General features: G+C 46.3%; 1 long non-coding RNA gene across 1 annotated transcript; it reads left to right on the top strand.

The window, feature by feature from the left end:
* The first annotated feature begins 5,356 nt into the window (after positions 1 to 5,356).
* LOC123087475 (uncharacterized) lies at positions 5,357 to 6,012 on the top strand. The gene is made up of 3 exons (XR_006441417.1): positions 5,357 to 5,526; positions 5,635 to 5,755; positions 5,854 to 6,012. It is a non-coding gene; the product is annotated as an uncharacterized lncRNA (long non-coding RNA).
* The last annotated feature ends 7,560 nt before the right edge of the window (positions 6,013 to 13,572 follow it).

The following is a 13,572-nucleotide window of genomic DNA, read 5'->3' as shown; positions in this document are numbered from 1 at the left end:
TAATCTCATAGTCAGAGGAACATGTATAAGTCATGAAGAAAGTAATAGCAATAAAACTTAACGATCATAATGCTAAGCTAAAGGATGGGTCTTGTCCATCACATCATTCTCCTAATGATGTGATCTCATTCATCAAATGACAACACATGTCTATGGTTAGGAAACATAACCATCTTTGATTAACGAGCTAGTCAAGTAGAGGCATACTAGGGACACTTTATTTTGTCTATGTATTCACACATGTACTAAGTTTCCGGTTAATACAATTCTAGCATGAATAATAAACATTTATCATTATATAAGGAAATATAAATAACAACTTTATTATTGCCTCTAGGGCATATTTTCTTCACCCACAAGTATAGGGGGTCAATTGTAGTCCTTTCTATAAGTAAGAGTGTCGAACCCAACGGGGAGCAGAAGAAAATGACAAGCGGTTTTCAGCAAGGTAATTTCTACAAGCACTAAAATTGTTGGTAACAGGTAGTTTGATAGCAAGATAATTTGTAACAAGTAATAAGTAGCAATAGTAACAATAGGTGCAGCAAGGTAACCCAATCCTTTTTGTAGCAAACACTATAGAAAATAGGTAATTTGTCGTCTGTGGAGCACAGACGACAAAGACCTAAATCCAGACTGCAAAGATTTTGCTGTCAGGAAGCAGATGGCAAAGATAAGTTGGCAAAGAATACTTTGCCGTCAGCTTTTAATCGGGAAGACGACAAAGACTTTGCCGTCAGCCAATCCCAATAACACACGACAAAGCAAAATCTTTGTTGTCAGCCGAAACACAATCTTTGTCGTTAGCTGATCTAATTTACAAACGATAAAGATTTTTTTAAATGAAAAAAAATCGCAGGACATTTCCTAAAACATTTCTCATGGCATTCTTCATAGATCAATTTACACAACAAGTCTATTACAATCAGTTCGCAGAACACCTGACCATCAAAAATTGGCAGCAACAACATTGTTTGTATATCAATTTACAGAACTCAACATCAATATTTTTGATAATCCATATACATTCATGCTACAGAGAAAAAGGGCAAAGCAACTCTGCCGCCCTGCTGCAGACCGCACTGGACACGGGGCAACGCCCGTCGGCAGCCGCTCGGTGTCCTGCACCCAATGGAGACGAGCGGCAGCGGCCCTCCACGCCCGGCACTGCTCCCTGCGACGACCGGTGAGGTAAGTGAGGTGGGCACCAGCAGTCGGACAGCACGGGCGGAGGCGGGCACACGCGGGCGGAGGCGGGCGGCGCTCGGTGGCGCGGGTGGAGGCAAGCTCCGGCGGGCAGACATGGGCGAAGGCGGTGGCACGGGCGGACGCGGGGGCGTTGTACCTCCTTGTCCTCCTGGACGTCGACGTCGTCGTTGGCGTCGTTGTTGGAGAGCGCTACTCTCGGTTGGCCTTGACCAACGCAGTCTCGAGGAGCGCCCGCATTCCGGCGAGGGGACGAGGCGGGGTCCAGCGAGGGGACGAGGCGGGGTCCGGTGAGGGGACGTGGCGTCGGTGTTCGGCGAGGCAGAGGAGTACTGGAGTGGTGGGGACCGAGAGAAGGGAGGCTAGAGATGGGATTGAGCGTGGGTGGGTGGGGATTTTTGTGGATGGGGCAGAATCGATCAGGCATGGGTGGGTTCTCGGGAGGGTGGGCTGCGTGGGTTGGTTGATGGGACGTCGGTGGGTTCGGGCGTGTGTGGTGGGGGACTGCGTGAAGGGGATGCCACATCATTGATCCATGTGATCGATCCGCGTGGTGTGTTTCTTATTTGCCGTCTGCGTTTTATTTTCCAGACGGCAAACGACACACTTTGTCGTCTATAATAAAAAATACATACGGCAAAGTCTTTGCCATCTGTATTTTTTATTACAGACAGCAAAGTATACTCTTTACCGTCTGTAAAAAAAGACAGACAGCAAAGACTCTTTGACTCTTTGTTGTCTATAATAAAAAAACGCAGACGGCAAAATATATTTTTGTCGTTAGTCATTCTTTGCCGTCAGCAGCTGACGGCAAATGTGCTCTTTGCCGTCTGGCCCGACGAAAAGCTGACGGCAAAGATGCCTACTGACGGCAAACAAGCTATTTCCTGTAGTGGAAGGACATGCCAAAACAATCTTCTTATAGTAAGCAAAGCGTTTTTGAGGACACGCGGGAATTTCATCAAGTCACTTTCATCATGTTGGTTTGAATAGCGTTCGCTACTTTGATAATTTATATGTGGGTGGCCCGGTGCTTGGGTGTTGTTCTTACTTGAACAAACCTCCCACTTATGGTTAACCCCTCTCGCAATCATCTGCGAGTACAAAAGAAGAATTAAGATAAAATCTAACCGTAGCATTAAACATATGGATCCAAATCATCCCCTTATGGAATAGCGCATAAACTAGGGTTTAAGCTTCTGTCACTCTAGCAACCCATCATCTAATAACTACTCCACAATGCATTCCCTTAGTCCCAAATATGGTGAAGTGTCATGTATTCGACGTTCACATAAGACCACTAAGGGAATCATAACATACATATCATCAAAATATCAAACGAATATCAAATTCACACGATTACTTATGACAAGACTTCTCCCATGTCCTCAACAACAAAAGTAACTACTCACACAACATATTCAAACTCAAGATCGGAGGAGTAATAAATACCATAATGGATCTGAACATATAATCTTCCACCAGATAACTGGCTAGCATCAACTACAAGATGTAATCAACACTACTAGTCACCCACATGTATAAATCTGAGGTTTTGATACAAAGATTGAACACAAGAGATTAACTAGGGTTTTGATATGAGATGGTGTTGTTGAAGATGTTGATGGACATTGGCCCTCCCACGATGAGAGGGTTGTTGTTGATGACGATAGCTTCGATTTCGCCCTCCCGGGGGGAAGTGTCCCCGACGGAATCGCTCCGTCGGAGAGCAAAAGTGCTCCTGCCTAAGTTCCGCCTTGAGACGGCGGCACTCCGTCCTAAAAGTCTTCTCCTTATTTTTATAGGGCAAATGACCTTATGTACCAAAAGATGGGCGTCGGAAGCAGGCCAGGGGGCCCACTACCCACCAGGGCATGCCAGGTGGGCAGGCACGCCCTGGTGCCTAGTGGGTACGTGGGTGGCCCCCTCTGGTGTTTCTTTATTCTGATATTTTTTATATATTCCAAACTAATTCTCCATAAAATTTTAGCTCATTTGGAGATGTGTAGAATAGGTATCTCGCACATAGCTTTTTCAGGTCCAGACCGATAATCTCCCTCTTTGTGTAAACCTTGCATCTTATGAGATAAAAGGCATTAGAATTACTCCATGAAGTATTATATTACATAAAAACACTATAAACAACAGTAGGAAAACATGATGCAAAATGGATGTATCAACTAACTCTGAGCAGCCGCCAATTTATGGTGGAAGGGGTGGCTATTTATAGTCAGGGGGCAACCCGACATGATTTTTCTGAAATGACCCTGGGTCATTGGGGAACCGACACATGTCCAACGGTCGGATTTCAAACACACGCGACAGCTTGACTTGGGCTACAAGTAAAGCTGACTTATCCGACTCAGGATAAGATTTTCTCTCATTGTCTTCACTCGAAGACATACGATTTGGGTTGAGCATCACGTCAGTTTTCTGACTTTGTTCACCTGGACCTCACTTGATAGTTCGGTGGTTCCTATGACTCAAGAAAGAAGAAAATGAAACTATGAAAAGAACTATGTCTTCACACTCCATTATCTTCAAGTGAATGTCTTCACGCGTCGTTATCTTCGACACGAATGTCTCCGCAAACTACCAATGAATTCAATGTCTTCACACATTTGTAGGGGTCATCTTCGATGGGTAAATCAAATCAATAAGGACTTCTACCTGTGTTCTCCAATGAATCTCACAAACACATTAGCCCTCAATGAATTTTATCGTCAATACTCCAAAACCAACTAGGGGTGGCACTAGATGCACTTACACCATGTCTACGACCACATAGGCAACGATTGACACCATACTCACATGGGCCATCAAAACTTTAGACCTATTCCCCATCCAGGACGCACACATGTTCATCGATCGCGTGGCCACTAAAGTCGCAGCAGCCGAAGCATCCGACGATTGTGAGGTCGGTTCCAAGCAGAGGAAGTGCCTGTGGTTCAAATTCTAGTAGAGGATCATAGTTTAAATGGTTGTTCAAATCCTAATTATAACCCATGCTGGAATCCTCGTTGAAATCTAGTACCAAAAAACTTCCATTGTTGAGGTGAGGAAGGAAGAGACCTTATAGCAAATGACAAACGGCTCACATAGGATTTTTGAAGGCAATGTTTATGAAGATTCTGAGTTTGTGCATCGCCTTGGCAACCTCCATATTATTATGAAGCGGGCTTCATAGGGTGGATGGCGATCGATATTATGAAAACTTTGCTAGAGTTGTTCTTGGATCAGTTTAGATATGTTTAGCCTTCTACGATTTTTTTCATTGGAGTTTTGGAAGAATGCCAAGCCACAAAGGGTGAGCTAAACCTGACGACTTCAATGCCTCTAATGTAACTATTAGTTGTGTTATGGATCTTTATCATTTGTGTATGTTTTGTTTTCTCGAATTTGATGTACTCTTATTAGTTTGTCAATAGGATCCATTACGTGTCCAAAGCCTTTTGTTCCTCTTCGCATATGTTATTTTGGCACAAGTTTTTTCTGTTCTAAGATTACTATTATTTTTGAAAAGTTTCAATTGCAAGTCAGACCGTTCGCTATTTTTTTACACTAGATGATTTTCCTTTTCGATATTTTCACTAGAAGGCTAATTAAGAGAGATTGTTCGATGCTCGTGTACAAGATTCGACCTCCTTTGGGACCAGCGCACTGAAATAGGGTTTTGATAATGTGCATGTGGTACATGCCACCTTTTTAATGTGGATGTGGAACACGGCTATGGAGAAAAAGATGTTGATGCTTATGAGTATGACTTTGTTCAGCATGAGCGTTGTTTTTGTTTCCCTCGGGTGGGGAAGTTTTTTTCATGAAAATGATCCAGATCTATTATCAAAGTTCGGCAGAAGCATAAAGCATCTCGAACATAATAAAAATTACATTGAGATTCCAAGACTTGACATGCTTCATCCGGGTGCATGCAGACGTTGGGGGTAAAAAAATTTAATGAAATATGTATGGCTCCTGTGATTTTTAATGTTCGGCGGACGTCAAAAGATGAATCAAAGCCTGCCAGAGTAACGAGACTCATTTTATTTAATTAAATATAAGCAACACTATACTGTCAGCGAGTATGGTTTCTTTCTCTATATAAATACAAGAAGGGTTGTTCCATCACCAAACCCACCAACAGAAATGATGAACGAAACATCGGAATACATTTCCAAACGCCGGGATCGGAAGGAACATGCCTGCCACCCGTTGCTCTAGTTTCATCGACCATATGCGAATTAAACAAAGTTGACCTCACTCAGGCACTCTCCTTTCTGCGCCGTCGACAGCAGCAACACAAGAATGTCGACCTACCGGCCGGTACGTGCAATTATTTGTGGAAAAGGAGAGAGTGTATAATTGTGAAATATTCCATCCATCCATCCATCCATATCCGAAGCTTATGCACTCTTGTCCTCTTCTTCTCAGCTCGATTGCATCTGTAGCGATATTCCTCTTTCCTCTCCGACATGATTTGATAGCCCAAGCTTGGAAGGAGGCGCTCCACTATTAGATCCGTGAAAAACATGTTCCACCCTTAACATTTGGAGTTAATATTTGTTGTTTGATTTATTTTTTTCACATGTCCACGTGGCATGTGGATTGGATCTCCGGATATTCATATCCTTCTCCAACATGATTTGCCAGGTGAAGCTCCGAAGGAGGCACTCCACTATTATCCCGTGAAGAAGAATCCAGAGGTCTCTAGGGGGTGGGTGGGTCGGTCGGGTGTGTCCGGTCGGATCAGAACTCCACCGGAAACGAACAAGGAGGTGACGAGAAGCGCAAGAAATACACCGAGTATCGTGCACGTCCCTCTCGGTCCTACTCCACTACACTAGCTAGGTCACTTGCCGTGTCGAGCAGCTCAGCCTAGCTGCTACAACTAGTGACTCATCGTTCCGTTGCAATCATCATCCACATCAACCCTTAGCAGCAGCGATGATTAGCAGGTTGAAAAAACACGACCGGCTTTATATATGCCAGCCAGGGTCCCGTGACCTGTATGTAACCTGCGTGCCATCGATCGACCAACGTGTGTCCCGCATTCTCTCCGGGTCTTGCAAGCATAACGCTTTCGATCTTTGGCAGAAAGGTATGTGAGTGGCTTTTTTCACGCCATGCCTGCCAAAAGGCCTAGGATTATCTTAAATCTGTGACCATTAACACTTCGTCTCTCCCAAAAGAACCACACAGTACGAAACATGTGTTGAAACGGATGAAATATTAGGCTCTTGTATGTATAACAGTTGACTATTGACTAGCCAAGGGAAACATGTGTTGCACGTCCCTCTCAGAGTCTATCGGTCTTGGCTACTGCGTGCCATCTTGCTAGGAGCAGCCTAGTTGCTATAATTAGTGGCTCGATCGACTGGTGCAATCATAATCCACCAGTAGCCACAATTATTAACTGGTTACAAGATGCCCGACTTTACGCTAGCTAGGCTTTCGTTAGTTGTAACCTGCGCGTAATCGATCAACGCGTGTGGCGCATTCTCTCCTGGATTTAGTGCAGAACGCCTTTGGATCTTTGCCAAAAGGTTTGTTATCAGGAACCCCGGGCAAGACACCTCTTCTTTTGAGTGAAGGGCAAGACACCTCCAACAAGTGCGTTTTATCCCTAAAAAGTATGTTTTATGTCAAAAGGCAAAAAAGTAAAACCAGTGCATTTTGCCTTTTTGAAGAAAAAAATAGGGTACATGTCGCCACTTAAGGCAATCTACAACGCGGGCTCTTAGCTCAGACGCTAGGTGTTATTTCTGGCCGTTTCAGCCGGATCCTGTTTGATCGGATTTAGGCTGGCGTCAATGCACGGTGCTTTTTAACAAATGTTGTAGTATCTTTTTAAGAACAAATTCAACTACGGTAGTTCTCAAATAGACGGTGTTGCGTTGGAGAAACGGACTCCTGTCGGTATATATTTTGAAAAGAAAATATTGCCGAAGCGTCCTAACATGTGCCCTTCCGTGGTAGATAGCCCAATGCTCGGAGAGATGGAGGTTGTAATTATCACCATTGTACACCATTTTGGAACTTATTGCAGCGATGTATCCCATTATCCATTTGCCATTGACTAGTTTCCTCTCAAACTTGAGTGACATGACACGAAGATACGTATTTACATGAGGTGTCAAGTTGAAAAATACTATATCGCATGAGGTAGTTAAGACGAACCCGACTAATCGTTCGGTCGGTTTCGATGGGTTCTCCAATCCGGTGGCGGTCACTAGGCTATGGATACTAGTGATGGCCAGAAATATGACAGAATAAAAAAGTATCTATGTGTCATGGCACGTAGGCCTGGCACGCGAGCCACCCTGTTAGTTGTGCGACAAGTGGTAAAATGTGATACTTCCTTCATTCAGAGTTAAAAGGCTAGCAAGCCAAAACTATAGCACAAAGCCAACCACCCAGAAAACGAGTAGGGTCGAAAGAAATCGTGCGCCACAACTCGGTCTTACACATCTGAATCATGCTCGGTGACCCTCCAACCCTTTAACCTCGAACGAAAGGAGTACATTACGTCAATAAGTTTCTTATAAATGAGATGCATCGTGACAAAATTCTTATATAGGGTGGCGAGTAGTACACCATCTTTAAGGTACTATAATATCTTTACAAAAGCAAGTTTCACAATTCACTAAAATGAAATCTTCTCATCAATATTATTTCCCTTCTTCATTTATGACATTGGTGAGTTGAAGTTGGCAACGATGCAAAGTGCCCATGACAAATGGTTTGGAGCAATCAATTCCTGGCTTTTCCCTCTAAAAATAAATCAATGTCATTGCTTTTCCCTCGTATTTATTTTTAGGAAATGGGATTGCCATTAGCGCCCAACGAGATCAGACTCGAGTTGGATAAGATGCCCGAACCCCGTAGGGCAGCCCGATAAAAGCAAAGAACTAGTAATAAGGTCGTCGAGGAGTGACCGGTCGAGGGTATGAACGAGGAAGACCGATCACAAATAAAAAGAGTTTCCGATGTTAGGAGGAATTCCTTTAATAACAAAGCATGATTTTAAATAGCAAAGCTAGATTTGTTAGGATTGGTACCTTTGGAAATCAGTACCTTAGTATTAGCGTGCCTTGAGACTGGACTCGAAGGGCGTAAAATGACCGGCCCCGCAGGGAGTTAAAGTATCAGGTTAAGGCAGAGGAGGATGATGAAGAAGAAAAAAAGGGGTCTCCGGTTGTAAGGGCATATTTCACCCCATGTGGTTTCGGTGATGACAATGCATTTGCGGACTAATCGTGTGCATTGAGCATTCAGATATCTCGTGTTTAGGCACAAGATGATTCGTTGCCCCTCGGAGACTAGTGAAGACGGAGTTTTCACTACGTTTCTTTTCAGTGGATTTGAGTCGTAGGAAAGGCGTACTATTAAGAGGGAGACCATTTTGGAAAGGTTTGGGTAGAATCATCACGTACATGTCCATTACTTTGGGTAGAATCCTTTGCCTCTTTGGAGCAACCACTGTTTATCCGTGTCTCTGCAAAATGAAGGACTCCTAGTGTTGTTATGTTGTGGCATGCGGTAGTACTGCTCAAGGGAGCAGTAGTACCGCAGAGGCCCACGGTAGTACCGCAGGCACTTGCGGTAGTACCGCTCGCCGGGTGAGGGAGTCCTGGATTAGGGGGTACTCGGACAACCGGACTATATCCTTTGGCCAGACTGTTGGACTATGAAGATACAAGATTGAAGACTTCGTCCCGTGTCCGGATGGGACTCTCCTTTGTGTGGAAGGAAAGCTTGGCGATTCGGATATGTAGATCTCCTTCTCTGTAACCGACTTTGTGTAACCCTAGCCCCCTGTGGTGTCTATATAAACCGGAGGGTTTAGTCCGTAGGACAACAACAATCATAATCATAGGCTAGCTTCTAGGGTTTAGCCTCTACGATCTCATGGTAGATCAACTCTTGTAATACTCATATCATCAAGATCAATCAAGCAGGAAGTAGGGTATTACCTCCATCGAGAGGGCCCGAACCTGGGTAAACATCGTGTCCCCAAACTCCTGTTACCATTAGCCTTAGACGCACAGTTCGGGACCCCCTACCCGAGATCCGCCGGTTTTGACACCGACATTGGTGCTTTCATTGAGAGTTCCTCTGTGTCGTCGCGATAAAGCTTGATGGCTCATCTTGTTGTCAAGGACAACATCACCTCTGGGGGAGCCCTGGCCCTAGGCCAAACTCTCCGACTAGGCGGCTTCGTCGTGACCGCCCGATCGGCTGTCGCGCCGACGATGACTTCTCAGGTCATCAAAAACAGCCTCCACATCAACTCGGAATTTGCCGAACTGATGGATCCGATGGAGCTCTCTTCCATGAATGAGCTCTTGGATCGCATCGCCGCTCTGGGTGTCGCTACGGACTATGATCGGATTGGGCTTAAACCCGACCAAAGGGAGATTAACTCTCCGCCGGCTACCCATGAGATAGCGGTAGTGGAAGAGCAACGCATCAACTCTCCCTCTGTTTTGAGGACGAACTATGTCCGGATTTCCGAACTCTCCAAACCAGACACCCGTTCACAGGAGGACATGACCCAAACCCCGAACTTAGAATTGGGCGGCGGGCCATAAAATTGGGCAACATCCCGGAACCCGAGCGGCCAAGCTCGGAAGCTTCTCTCCCGCTGGGCCTCAGATTGGGTCAGGGTTTGGACTTAAATCTACCCACACGCCCAGATTCAAGCAATCTTTCCCACATCAGACAAGAGCCCCAAGAGACAGTACATCACTTCTGGCCCAGATTCCTCCTTGTAATAAACAAGGTTAAGGACTGTCGCGAGGAAGACGCAATCTCATTCTTTTGTAAAAATTGCACGGACAAGGGAGTCCTCAACGCCATTAGTCGCCGTGACATAGTACGCTTTGCTGACTTGGCAGCCATAGTACAGAAGTACTGTGCGATGGAAAGCGCCTGGAAAACCCAAACAAAATTTTGGGATCCTCCGGCCCTCACTAAACCCTTCATCCAAACTAAAAGGATAATCTCTCGCAAGTTACCCGACTCAATTACCAAAAAAACAAGGCCCGCTGCAGGGCACAGAACCATATTGGAGGAATGGCTCAATGAGCCATGCAAAATTCATAGCACACCCGATACCATACCAACACATAGCCTTAGAGCATGTTGGATACTCCGGCAGGTAGCAAAGAGCGGCGAGGATCTCCTCATCAACCATATCACAGAGCAACATCCAGCCGAATATAACAATACGGTACTGAAAGTCTTCGAGACTTTTGCCTCAAACAATAGGCGTAAGTGCGCACTCCGCAGCCTCGCCGAAGTCTGCCACGTTGCAACAATGAATCCATGGAACGACACGGCTATAACTTTCAATGCCAGTGACGAACCGCAATTCTGAACAGTTCGGGCACCAGCTGCTTTGGTCCTTAGTCCAATCGTGGACGGCTTCCGGCTTACTAAAGTGCTCATGGATGGCGGCAACGGATTAAACCTCATCTACGAGGAGACCCTCAGCAAGATGGAAATAGACAAGAGCCGCATTGAGCGGAGCAACAGGACCTTCAGGGGAATCATCCCTAGTCAGGAGGCACGATGTGCGGGAAAAATCACACTAGATGTGGTATTCGGCACGTCGGAGAATTACAGGTCCCAAGGAATCACATTCCAAGTGACCCCGTTTATCAGCGGATACCACGTCCTTTTAGGGTGGGACGCATTCGCGAGCTTTCAAGCTATACCCCATTACGGGTACATGAAGCTCAAAATGCCCGGGCCCAATGGAATCATCACTCTAGCTAGTGATCCGGATGTCGCACTCCGCGCAGAAAATAAAACCGCCGCGCTGGCCCTGGAGGCATTATCCGAAGCCCTTGTAGCCGAAGGACTAACCACGCTGCACGCCATAGTGGACAGAGACGATGTGATACTCGACAAGCGACCCAAGTCCACCTCTTTCAAACCAGCGGACAAGATAGTCAAAATTCCAGGTCCACCCAACGGACCCTACAAAGACAGCTTCCATTTGGACACAGCTGAACCCCACAACAGACGCCGCACTACGAGAGTTCTTGCGTGAGAATTGGGACATATTTGCCTGGCATGCCTCAGACATGCCAGGCATCCCACGCAGGCTGGCCGAACATAACCTAAACATACTGAAGGGATACAAGCCGGTCAAGCAGACTCTTTGGCGCTTCTCAGAACCTAAGCGACAAGCCATGGGAGAAGAGCTAGCCAAGTTACTCGAGGCCGATTAATCAGAGATATAAAACATCCGAACTTGCTAGCAAACCTAGTGATGGTACCAAAGAAGGAAAAATCCTAGCGCCTATGCGTCGATTTCAAGGACCTTAACCAGGCCTGCCCCAAGGATCCCTTCCCCCTCCCTCGCATTAATCAAATCATCAACGCCACCGCAGGACACGACTCATTGTGTTTCCTCGATGCATACTCTGGATACCATCAAATAAAGATGGCGGAGTCCGACCAAGCCGCAACGGCATTCATCACACCATATGACCCTTTATGTTTCAACACCATGCCTTTCAGGCTCAAAAACGCCAGCGCTACCTATCAACACATGATTCAGACATGCCTGGAAAAACAAATCGGCAAAACAGTGGAGGCATACATGGACGACGTGGTCATCAAAACAAGACACGTCGAAACTTTAATAGATGACTTGAGGCTCACGTTCGATAACCTCCGAACATATGACATCAAGCTCACCCCGGAAAAATGTGTTTTCGGTGTACCTTCCGGGAAGTTGCTCGGCTTCATCGTTTCCAATAGAGGAATTGAAGCAAATCCGGCAAAAATCCGAGCTCTGTCACAGTTGGCTACCCTAACAGACCTCAAGCAGATCCAGAAATTAACTGGATGTGTGGCTGCCTTAAGCCGCTTTATCTCCTGATTGGGAGAAAAAGCACTACCTCTTTATCGCCTTCTACGATGCACCGAACACTTTGAGTGGACGGAGGCGGCCACGGCCGGACTGGAAGAAATAAAGGCCCTCTTGGCTAGCAATCCAATCCTGACCGTGCCAAATACTGGTGAACCTATGCTATTATATATAGCCGCAACACATCAGGTTGTAAGCGTAGTGCTCGTCATCGAACGAGAAACGGACGGACACAAGTTCCTGCTCCAAAATCCGGTATACTATGTATCCACTGTCCTCACTCCATGCAAGTCCCGGTACCCACATTATCAAAAGATAGCATACGCGGTCTTCATGGCATCCCGGAAACTACGACACTACTTTCAAGAGTGTTCGATTACGGTGGCCTCCGAAGTACCACTCAATGACATAATAAATAACCGTGATGCCACGGGCCGGATTGCTAAGTGGGCTATCGAGCTACTTCCGTTCGACATAACATACAAACCACGGCAAGCCATTAAGTCGAAAGTACTGGCTGACTTCATCGCCAAATGGACAGAGGTCGAACTCCCGAAAGAGTACGGCGCATACTCCAATTGGAACATGCACTTCGACGGCTTCAAAATGTTGGCTAGATTGGGAGCGGGTGTTGTCCTGACATCCCCCACCGGAGACACGGTCCGGTATGTACTGCAAATACTATTCACAGACTCCAACAATGCAGTCGAATACGAGGCTCTGTTGCACGGTCTTCGGATGGCAGTCTCCATGGGCATCCAACGCCTAGAAGTGTGCAGGGATTCGAACCTCGCAATATCTCAAATAAATGGAGACTTTGATGCCAAGGATCCGAAAATGGCGGCCTACCGTAATGCCATCCTCAATATGTCAGCTCGGTTCGAGGGGCTCGAATTCCACCATGTGGTTCGAGAGAACAATCAAGCAGCGGATATCCTCGCCCGCATCGGCGCTAAACGTGACCCCGTCCCACCTAATATCTTCTTGGAAAGGTTGTTCAAGCCATCCGTGGTATGGGAAGGGGAGGCCGACAATACCAGTCCGGAACCGAATATAACCCCAGATACCGGAACCATCTGATGTCATCGGAGGCTCTGCCACTGAAATAACAGCTTTTGCCCACGTGATTATGGCTGTCATTGCCCCGTGGACAGAACCCTTCTTAGCCTACCTAAATAGGCAAGAACTCCCTGAGGACCAAAATGAAGCGCGTTGCATTGTGCGACGCTCTAAAGCCTACAAAGTCCACGGGGGAGAGTTTTATAAGAAAACAGAGTGCTCCAAAGATGCATCTCCGAAGAGGAAGGGCGGCAACTCTTGGTCGAAATCCATGCCGGACTCGGCGGTCACCACGCCGCAGCTCCGGCATTTGTAAGAAAGGCCTTCCGTATAGGTTTTTACTGGCCGATAGCCCGAGCAGATGCATAGGACCTTGTCCAACATTGCGTCGGTTGCCAACTTTTCGCCAATCAGAGCCATATGCCCCC

This window comes from Triticum aestivum, chromosome 1B (assembly GCF_018294505.1).
Source record: "Triticum aestivum cultivar Chinese Spring chromosome 1B, IWGSC CS RefSeq v2.1, whole genome shotgun sequence".
NCBI classification, from domain to species: domain Eukaryota; kingdom Viridiplantae; phylum Streptophyta; class Magnoliopsida; order Poales; family Poaceae; genus Triticum; species Triticum aestivum.
This window is presented reverse-complemented; position numbering and strand designations above follow the sequence as displayed.